The 11821-nt window shown below is 36.2% G+C and overlaps 1 long non-coding RNA gene across 1 annotated transcript; it reads right to left on the reverse strand.

Annotated features, from left to right (window-relative positions):
• Window positions 1–8910: 8910 nt before the first annotated feature.
• On the reverse strand, window positions 8911–10234 carry LOC118918555 (uncharacterized). The gene is made up of 2 exons (XR_005027178.2): window positions 9941–10234; window positions 8911–9286 (listed from the first exon to the last, which is right to left on the reverse strand). It is a non-coding gene; the product is annotated as an uncharacterized LOC118918555 (long non-coding RNA).
• Window positions 10235–11821: the final 1587 nt, after the last annotated feature.

Below are 11821 nucleotides of genomic sequence, written 5' to 3' on the forward strand. Positions count from 1 at the left end.
TTAGTGGGGGAGTACCCACATCCTCATAAAGCTCTGTGGTTGCTCTCATTTGTAGACCAGGTATGGCTGAAGGGGAGGCAGCCAGTGAGATAAACTCCACAGTCACAGTGTCATTGGCAGGCAGCACCTGAAAGGATGGGAGTTTGTATATGCAGTATATGCTTTGAATCAGAGACCATTACATACAGAGAGGCACATGCATTCTTAGCTCAACTACAAAAGTACTTAATGTCCACCACTTACATTAATATTTGTGCTAGTCACTGTTACAGAGGACACAAAGAATAGTAAGATGTACTTGCTTTCAAGGAATATGCAATTTAGGAGGAGAAAATAAGAAGCACACAAGTGACTATAAGACAAAATAGAGTAAGGGAAGTGCCCCAGGCCTGTCTGCAACCCAGCTAGTTTATGTCTCAGCAAAAAGTAGAAGAGGGAAGTGAGGGAACACATGTGACTGGCTATATCAAAGTGGGCCAGGTACAATTTGCAGAAAGCAAACAGTAATTTGCCATGATTCTTCTTTTCCTCAGCCTTTTCCAACTATTCCTCACGTTCCCCAAGATATGTTCATTAAAACCATCCACTGCCTTTCCTAAGGCACAGCTGACACTCTTTCCTTTTAGCCACCAGTGAGAGGCCCAGCTGTGCTGCAGGGGGCAAGGATAAGGATGGACCCCACAATTCCAGGCATGTATTTCTGTCTCCCCCTTATCAATGACTGTTTCTCACTGTGCCATTCTGAAGGGCAACCTCATCCTTTTTCATCACACCATCCACCATCCCTCTCATTCCACTTCCAGTAAAATACAGTTATTTCATTATATTGGTATGGCTTCCTAATTAATTGTGTTAAGATTCTGAGGCCAGATCTAGGGCCAGGAGAATAATTGATTGGCTTGAATGACAAGAGCAAACCCAGAAGGAATGACAGCTAAGTTGAGTACTCCAAATACTGTATGCTAGAAACCTGTTTCATTCATTCATTCTAAACATTTTGCTCTAAAAGATTTTGTACTTTTTATATTATCTTGAAAAGTATTTCCAAAAACATGCATAATAATTTTTAAATAATTACATAACTGTTAAAGAGAAAAGACCAAAATACTTGGCTAAGTTCACATTTTTTCCCCTTTGTAGTTTCTTTCTTTGTGTATTACTCTTCTTGACTCTCTGGGGTTTGTAAACTAGGTTGAGTAGTTGAAATACCAAGCTATCTTTGAGTAAGAAAACTTGTTAAATTACAGGCTTTAGAGAGTAACAGGACAGCTTCTTGAGCATAGTCTTTGTAACACTCATTCTTAAAGAATGCAGGATTTTTATGTCCCTGAAGGGAATTATGTTTCCCAACTTTGATGTTGCCTAGTGCAAAATACTCAGTTCTCTTGAAAAAATTTGTAACCAAGATCACTCCAGAATGAAGACAGAGCAACTTAATGTTAGTGGAGTGCCTATTACAGATGTGAAGTGTGCTAGGTGCTTTTATATATGATCTCTTTGAATCTCTTCAAGATTAACCCTGAGCCCCACTTTCAAACTTAGCTTATCCCATCCTTAGATGCTTTCTCTATGCTTCCATGTGAAATATGCTATTGCCTTTATCACATATGATTATCTTGTGATAAGTCTGCCTCCCTAGGCTGTGAGCTCCCTATCGCTAATCACTATTGCCCAGCACAATCCCCATTGCATAATAACACTAAATATTATCAACTAAATGATAATACTCATTGTACAGAGGAGGGGAATGAGCTGTAGAGAAATTAAGTAATTTGCCCAAGTTAATAATTGATGGAGCTGTTAATACAAAAGCCCATGAATTTTATGGCATCTCCCATTTGTTTCTATTTAGCACCACTTTTAGCTTCCACTTCTATAGGATTTTGGGATGACCATCTATGTTCTTTTCATGTGTGCCATAATAGACTACAGTAAAGTGTCTGGGAGAACTACAGGATAGAAATCTGGGCCATATTGAGGAGATATACCATGAGGATGGCAAAAAGATTACATAATTGTCACAAGGACAAAGTTCAGAAGTGATGAGGGATGTCACTCATCAAACCTCTGCTAGGAATCTCAGGTAGCTAAAAGCAGCATCCCTGATAACTATAAACTTGTTTGTTATCTACTCAGAAAAACAACCACAGGAATTTTGACAATCTACCTAATTCTTACTTTTATGCACTTTCTGTTGTCATTTAATGATTGGCCATGCCACGGGCATTCTCCTTCTAACTCCTCTGCCAAACTCAGTATTTTAATCTATTATTTGTTATTGCATATATGTGTGGAATCTCCTACAATTATTGTATGCATGTAGCTTTTTATTTTGTATCTATGAAAGTCTTTCTTTGGTTAACATGACCATCTTTTATGCACTGTCCCGCCACATTGCAGCTAATACCATAACACTTCAGGAAGGGGAAATTTTGAGGCAATCTCCTATAAACCCATTTGCATTTGTGAGGATGCCAAAAAACCTGTGAAAGTAAATGAACTTAAAGAAGGAAAAGAAAGTTCAGCATAAATTGGTACTTTTTCTCAGATTCATACTGGAGAAGATTTTCTTTGTTCCCCACCATTTATATATTGGTTCTCCAGTTCTTCTCAAAATTCCTGTAGAAATTGCTATTTTGGATAGGGGTCTCATTTTATTTATCAACAAAATATTTTTTGAGTGTTATTTCATAGGATTTTTAAAAATCAGCTATGATTTTCTTTTATTAAAAACTTACTTTTTTAACTTAATAAAAATTTTAATCTTTTTATAATCTTGCCATCTTAAATCAGCAACTATCATTTTTCATGTCTTCCAATTTTCATTATATATGTATGCATATTTATGAGTTTATGTATGTATATAGTTTTATAAAGTTGTAACAATAGCATGCATACACAGTTTTAGAAATTCCTTTTTTCACTTATAAGCATTTCTGTAAATTCTTTTTTATTTCTATCTGATTACTTTTTAATTCCTACATAGTCATATTTACCAAATGGAGTTTCAAAATATAATACTATATCAACATGCCATAATTTTATGTTTCTCAAGGGTTAGATATGTGAATTTACAATTTTCCATTATTAAAAATAATGCTCCAATAAATATCTTGGTATGCTTAGCCCTTATTCTTAAAATATATTTCCAGGAGAATTATTAATCATAAGTCAAAGGGGTGAACATTTTGTCATTATTGATATACACTGACCATTATTTTTTTTAATCAGTTGACAATAAGTTAGATTTGGTATTATTCATTTTAACTTGCTTTAGTCCACCTATTAATATAAAATATGTGGTCATGCAGTTTTAAATTTGCTGTATGTCATTCAGTTCATTTTGTTTCAACTCACAGTAAACTATCAAAAAGTCATGGCTGGATTAGGGGCAACCAGTTCTTTTAATAAGCCCTTATATTTTGAAGTAGTAGTGTAATTTGAGTGGAGTTGGAAAGACATGTTCAGACTTTAAATTAATGTTTGAGGTTTTAATCTCTATAAAGAATCTTAATCTTACCTGAAATGAAAATTAGGCCTAAAAAAAGGAACCTACTTTCATGTTTTAAAAATACATGAAATTTAAATGTATTTTATTTAAAAATAAAATCAAAAATATAATTTTTAAAACTAATTCAAACAGAATTGAGTATTTTTCTTTCTGTTTTTAAAAGTTGCTTGCTAACAAATTCTTCAGTTTTTTAGAAGACCTAATTTGAGAGTGATAATCAAGTTATGGATTTCATATTTATTATTATATTATTAAGTTTCTCCCTAGAGATACTTAGTGTCATATTTTCAAGAGGAAATACACTCATTTGCAAAACAGGAAACAAGAAATATGCCAAGAAATGCACCATTGCTGCAGTTAAGCACATTAGCCACTTGGTGGCTCTACTGATTCACTACGTTCCCTGTGATGTAAGTTTCCAGTGAAAACAGATGAAGAGCAAGGCTTTATTTACAGAATGCTTAATTGGAAACTGATGCAGCATTTACATTCTGGACATTTTATTTAGAAACAGTTCTGCTCATGTGTGTAATATTTTCTTATGTTTTTAGCTAACTGGGCATTTGATTTGTCGTAGAGAGAAGGGAGAAAGCTTTTTTTCCTTAACATTTCATCTTTTATTCCAGTTTTTAATCAGAACCAAAAATTCTAAAGAAGATAACCAGAAATTCTTCATTTGTGACATGCTGGTTACTTCATAGCTTCCACTTTCAGAGTCCTGTAATGAAATAATTGAAGTAAAAACCAGAAAATTTACTGCTAGACAAGAATATCCGAAATTTTAGAAAGGTAGAAAGCTACATTGCTGGTAGTTTCTACCTCTAACAGATGTGACTGGTAAGACTCTTGTATAGAAGAAAAAGACAAAAATAACCCATAACTATGTAGAGCTGGCCCCTGGATAAGGGATCTTTAAAGCTAATGCTCTCCTCCCTGGGATCAAAGATCTACTCCTTTGGGACTGACCGTAATTTAGAAACTTGACCCCATTTTGTATTTCCAGATGACAGTTGCATTTTGTCTTTTATGATTAACTTTTCTGCATCCTGCCTTCTTTAAGTCTAATTTTTCTACCCCAATTCTGCCATTTTCTTCTGTGTTCTATTCCTTTTTCAATCTCCTATCCCCATTTTTATCTTTTTTTGCTGTCTCTTTTCTTTTGGTAGGTTGAGTATATAATTTTTTAATGAGAATAATTGTTTTAAGAATTCTCCTTTACCCCTGAATCATTCCATCAGAGGAAAGGAATTTCAGTGGTTCCAAGTCTGAGGTGCCCCTGAATGTGGATACAATTAAACACTTGAGTGAGTAATCACTATTATTTAATAAATTAGCTGTATAACATTTACTAATCCATTTGGGGAAACTAATGAATGGTGGAATTACAGGAAAAATATTTGAATTCAAACAGCGGTGAAATTAGAGAACATATTTTTTATTCTATAAACTATAAATAGAGCAACTAAAAACAGGCCTTCGTGTAGACAACAAAACTTCAAATGAGAAAGTAGAATTTAAATATCAAGTTCACCTTATCAGGAAAAATATAGTCATGAGTTGGAAAATACATCATTTAAAATATATTCAAATAGATGAGGAAGAAGAAGGAAGGGTCTTGGATTTCAGGTTTGGGAATGATTAGTCTCATGTAATTCATAGAGTTCTCTGCAGAAAGCGAGAGAAGTGAGGAATCTGATTGATGATTAGGGAGAGAAGGTGAATTTCAGGTATCATCCTACCAAGAGGAGGTAAATTCACTCAAAATCCCAAAAGCCCAGTCATGTCATATATCCTTACGGTGGGTCAAATCCTTTTTCTGGCTATCATATATGTTAACAGTACTATCTCCCCTGTCAAAAGCAAGGGTATTTCCAAAGTGTGGGAGCCAAATGGCACCAGTTGCATCCACCCCACAGGCTTCATTTTCTCTCAGGGATGCTGAAATTAGATATGTTTTTTTGAATGAGATTCTGCAGTGCCTGGACCCCATAAGACACCAGTTTATATCTGAGTTACATAACTCTTAAATGAGCCTAAATCTACATTCTTAAGTAGACTTATATTGATAAAGATTTAAATAAAAAATGTATTTAAATATTCCTAAATGTCTTATGTATTTGTGCAAATATGCAGTCCTCTCTTGTTGCAGTTTGAGTCCACTGTTCTTTCTATTTTAATAAGGAGGTGTTTCCAGAATACAGACAACTATAAAGAATCATACAATGAACTTACAGGTACCTATCATCCAGCCAAGTCAAATTTTAACATTTTTCCTTATTTGCCCAAGCACTTTGCTTAGAATTTTTTTAAAGCAATTAAAGTATTTTCAGATACAGATGAAATCCCTTGTACCATCTCTCCCAACTCCACTCCACATCATCCTTCCGTAGAAATAACCTCTATCGTGACTTTGGTGATTATCATTCATGCATATTTTTATAGTTTGACAACATATGTATGTATTTCTAAATACAATACATATAAATGAATGTTTTAACCTTTGATAAAAATAGCATCATACTGTATATAGTCTTCTGCAATTTGCTTTTTTTTACTTGAACATTGTATTTTTATGTATTATCCATTTTGCTATATTCACCATCAGTCTTAATTTTTCTTTAGATCTGCACCTCAGCTTTCTCTGCCTTTGCTTATTCATTCTGCAGGTTAGCCATACAAAAGTTTACTGTCTAATGGAGAGAATGAGGAATTGCAGACAATTTTTTGAAAAGTAACCATGATTTTAATTCCTTCTGTTATCACAGAGAAATTAAGAAAAAAGGTATATTTTTAGACTTTCTCCCATAGCTTTCGAAGATGACCTTAGCATTCAAGTAGTTTCCCAAAAGTGCTTCTACATCTTTTGAAGACCTGTAAACGCATCCCTGAGCTTGTTGGCTGCAAGATTGGCAGAGAGGTCTTATTCTAGGAATAGTGATCTTACAGTCTAGTCCTTACTCTGCTGTCTTTGGTAATTTATTTAATTTCTCTGGGCTCTCACTTTTCTCATCTATAAACCGAATCAGTTGGACTGGGTCCCCTTAATGCTAATTTTTTCAATGATCTGTAAAATATTTAAGTAAAAATTATAAAAACTTAAATTTAAGTCACATGCTTTAGTAGAATTTCATTTTCTGCACAAAATCAATTTTTATCACACTACTTGGATAAAGAAAGTGCATAATGCATGAACATCCATTATTTTTAGGACATAGAGTATATCTAAGTATTTAAATTAGTATATAGATGTATAGTTATAATTTTGTCTTCATCACACATTTTGTTCACATCTATAACCTATTTACTTCTGTGCCCTTGAGTGATAGGTCCCTGCCCCAACTGTGACATTGCTTTTATGGGGAAATAGAACCCACTTCCATGATCCATTTCGTCATGCAGGTTCAGGGGCATTCTGTAGGGATTCCACATTGGCAAATTGTGAGGACTGTGGACGTGAACATATGGCATTAGAATCACCTGCAGATTATTTGGCAGTTTCAGTTACTGTTCCTAGGCCCTTCAGATATAAGGATAGGTCTCTTTTATTTGAGAATCCTGCAGAATCCTCCCTCACCCTTTTATCAGACTATTTAAATTTTGGAGGATTTTTGAATTCCTCATTGCAGATATAAATAATAACTAAGTATGGAAAATAGCTGAGTGTAATCAAATATGTAATCTTCCTTAGAACAGTGAAAGGTTTATAGTAACACAAAAATGCTGCCCCTTCTACCTCCTTCATCCTGTCAATCCTACAAACTCCTGTCCACAACTTCAAAAGAATCAATAGGAAATACTTCTGAACCATCATTCACCTTGAAGTAAATTTAAAAGTGTTATCAGGGGTAGAAACAACATAAGTGCAAAAGCTGTGAAAATAACTTTGATAATTGTCCAATTATCTAATAACTCTTTGGCCAATATGCTGTTGTAGTTTTTTTTAAATATAAATTTCTATGAATAATGGATTACTATGATGATTTGCCTTTGAACAGTCTGTTTTTTCCAACTTTTAGTGGAGGAACAATTATAATTATTGCTATGGGGAATTGCTCTATTTTGTCCTATTTTATGTAGAACCATCTATTTTTCTGGAAAACCATCCTCATCATGTAACCTTTTAGTCCATTGTTTCTCAAGATTTTTGCACCCATGGACACTAATTATATCATCTCTTGGGGAAATAAAATTATGCTAAAAATTCACGTTAAAGCTATAGTTTTACTGCTTTATGTAATAGCCTTACCTCTGTAGCCTTAGCAAATTGCATTTAAGGAATCAGAGAACTTTTTGTTAATTTTATTCTCAATAATTCTTCTAGGGTATTTATTCATTAAATCAGATGGGTTGTTAAACTGTGTCCATTAAGTGTATAGGATATATTACTGATTAAATAGGCTCTGAGTAGATAGGATTCATGGACAAGTACAGCTCACTTAATAATCACAATCTCATTCTCATACTTTCCTCACCAAACTCTTTCATGTCACTCCTATTCATTCTCACTTCTACTAACAACTCCTCTGATATTCTCTTATCCCACCTCCTTTCCCAGAACTCTTTCCTCACAGTAAGCATCATTTTTCCCACTTATAGTTAGCCACATCTGCACTGATCTGTAGGCATATAAACCCTAAGCAGGTAAACAGAGGCAGTACTATCAACATGTACAGAACGTCCTGCAATAGAGGAGGGTAGATAAGCAGGTGGTAACAAGAGCAGTCAAGTGAATCTGGGCCAGACCTGGAGACCTGCTGAGCTGGCCCAGCTCAAGGCAACACAAAGCAGGAGACATCACCATTAATGTAAATTCTGAGAGCAAATGAAGAAGGTGCACTCACCGAGGCAGCAGGGGGAAAGAATTCTCAAAGAAAAAGTAGAAAGCCAAGACTGGAATCCCAGGAAGACCAAGTGCCAGTGTCATGTCCAAAGGCCCTGAGGAAGGACCAGAGTCAGTGTGGTAGGGCCAAGGGTTTACCTTGTGGTTGGCTTTATCAGTATGTGGGTGCATGCAAGTGCCAGCAGCTGAGCCAAAAATCAAGGGTGTCAAAGAAATGTGATGGCAGAAGAGGACGCTATAGGAGTTGTTGAGGCATGGATTATGAAGTGGACAGCAAAACTGGCAGAGGCTGCTGGGCCTGATCAGGCACCAGGAATGACAGAGAAGCTGGCACAGGTGAGTGGCAGCTGCTGGGCAGGACAGACCAGACTGGTCAGTATCACAGCTGAGGCCCTGTTGGGCTTTAACTCAGGGAGGCAATTTGACTTGAGACAATCGTGAGACACTAGGTAAACCAAGGTAATGAGAGCCCATCACAGAGAGAGACGGGGCAGGCCAGATGGCTGTTACTGTGCGTCCAGCTTCAAGTTGCAATCAAATAACCAAATTAAAATATAAGTCAGTGTAAGCCAAGGTCAATTTTAATTCTATGCTTTGCTGGTGATACAGGATCATTTACTGTATCAATAATGCCCATGTAAACCCATTCTGAAATGGGGGCAATTGGATCTCTTATTATTGGTCTGGATATGTTCAACAAAAAGGAAAGGATGAAGGCAAAACCACACAACTATTTTTTTAAGCCTGATAGACATTAATAAGTTCTAGGGAATCTTGAGTAGATGTAACTGACAGTGTTGATATTCACAAAACTTTATGCTGAGATTTCATCTTCCAGGAATTGATTTCAATTAGTCACATTTTTATCTTCTATCAAAGTGTAGATTTAATTTAGTGTAAAATAACTACCACATTTGAATACTAACAGTCTTTTTCTGTAGACAAAAAAATAAAGAAGATTGTTTATGTATGTGTACATATATGTCAAGATTAAAAATTAAACATAGGTTAAAAAACAACAGGCAAATTCACAATTTAAATTTATAGTTCCATTGTGAAGCTGACGAACTTGTTAGTGTAAATAAGATTGTCCGCATATGAACAAGGTAATCCTGTCTCGCTTGTAGCTATAGATTGCATATCTTGTACCAGTTCAAATTTTTGCCAGCAGATGCTATTGACTTCACTGAAAGCAGAAGATATGTACAATGGAAATGGAAATGGAAATGCAACCTAGTTGATTAATATACTCATTGTACTTCCTATTATGATACGAGCAAATATTCAGTGTTTAAGTTGATCGGTGATATCTTCAACAGTATCACCAGATCATAATTTTTTAAATGATTTGTCTGAAGTTTCTATCAACCCATCCTAGCAACAGAGCCAAGTGTTAAGAGTTATTGATGCCTAAGTTAACAGCAGCTGCCCTGGAAATCTTGCCCAAACAGCAACTTAACTGCTATTCACAGTAATATCTGGTCTTTCCACCCCCAAACATACTCAAAAGATTTTTGTCATTCTTGGCATTGGGCAATAGAAGTAGCAAGACATGCCATCAGAACTCTAAAGGCAGAATGTCCTTCCACCTGTTTTATGCTGTAAGACAGACTTCCAAGCGCGAGGCGGTGTGGAGGGCTGTTTCTCTGAATGGCAGCTGAATGTGCCAACAGGATCCTTGGCAGCAGTAACCAGGCACTGAAGCTGGGCATTCAGGAGAGCTAAATGGAGAAAAGAAACTTGAGCAAACTGCTTCCCAGAACACTGAGAATCTGAATGAGAAAATAAGAAGTACCAGATTCTCTCCATTCTAACACCAGCCAAGGTCAGATTTCCAAGCTCCTATTTATTCTAATTTTTCCCAAAAAAGTGCTACGGTGATTAATGAAGGTAATAAAAATTCCCTTATTTTCTTTTAGAAAAAGTATTACCACTTTATTATGCTCTTGCTTGAGAATTTTTTCCCCATCCTAAAGTAACAACTTCATACCACAAATCAAACAAAAATATGGTGAAGATGCTCATCTACAGAGACAAGTGGCTTATTCTACATCTTAAAGGACAGCTCCTCAGGTGAGAGGCTTAGATATGCCAGTTTGTTTGTTGAAAAATTCTCTTGTGACATCATGTTAACAGAAAGCTGGGGTTAAAGTCTGGCCTCTGCCTGCTCGGCAGACAAAAATCTCATCTCTCAGCAGGACACCTAGACAGAGAGAACTGGAGGCAGGAATAACTGCCACATAGAGTACTTATTCAAGAGGGTAAATTAATAGCAGAAGATCTAGGAGAAGTCACAGGCTTTTGTTAATCTTGTGCTACGGGCCTGGTGCCCTCTGGAATGCTAATTTCAAACCTAGAAGCCCAGTAGCTTAGGAAAGTAATAACCACTGCCTGAGAGGGCAGAGGAGAAATCCTCTAGCTATTTTCAGTTTTTAGGAAGCTTTAAAGTAATTTTTTGTTTACTCAAAGCCTCAGGATGACTTTTAGAAAAAAATTTGGACTTCTTGGTTTCCTCTTGGGAAGATAAATTCATTAATATTTGACAAATGTGTTTGTTTAGAAACAAAATCTTTCAAAACAGGGATTCTGGGGAGGTTGGGGGGTCGGCAAATGATCCTTAAAGGGTTTTTCAGAGGGGAAGAGATTAGAAAATACTGTCCTAGAGACAATTGTTTAAGGGATGTAATTTTTCAAATTGTTTTCATAAAAAATTTACCAAAAGTAGCTAACTTCCCATTATACTTTGCATCTAATTCAATCAAAGTACTGAATATTTAAAAAACTTGTTAGAGGAGCGGCTGTGGGAAATTCCAGAGCTGCTGCCTGCAGAGACTTCCTTTACTAAGTGTCTCAGACCAGACAATGCCTTATTTGCCAGAACTGCAAGGAAATGGTAGAAATTCAGTAGAAGTGGCACTTGCCTGAGCCAGGGAGCCTTCTCGTAGAGTTGTGGAGTCTTCAGAAAGGTTTTACGAAAGTAGAGGCAGAGCCTACATACAGACTTTCATGGATTCAAGAAATGTAAGCAACATTTATTATTAGCCTTACTCTCATTTCATCAGCAAGAACAAAATCATTTTTTTTCTACTGGCACAGAAGTACATCTGTTCATTAAATCATTAGGTGTGCTCGTATACCTATCAGATGCCAGGCTCTGTGCTAATTGCTGGAAATATAAACATGAATAAGACTTGTGGGGCCACAACCAAGATTGTGTAAAACTGACCTAGATAGCTCATTCTGGGTTGCCTGGACAACAAGCGACTGGGGTCTGAGTTTCTCACCTCCTCCCCATAGAAATAGCTGCACCCAAATTTCTCATGGGACTTGTTTCTCCATTCCATCGAACCCAAGGTCCTCAGGTGCTGGACAACTGGCTCTGCCAGGCCACTCCTGTGAAGAGTGAGTATCTAACCCCAGACTGGATACCCAAGAAGTCTGATTATCCTCCCCCCAACTAGACCCTTGTC

Source organism: Manis pentadactyla, chromosome 7 (genome assembly GCF_030020395.1).
Source record: "Manis pentadactyla isolate mManPen7 chromosome 7, mManPen7.hap1, whole genome shotgun sequence".
Taxonomy (NCBI): Eukaryota; Metazoa; Chordata; class Mammalia; order Pholidota; family Manidae; genus Manis; species Manis pentadactyla.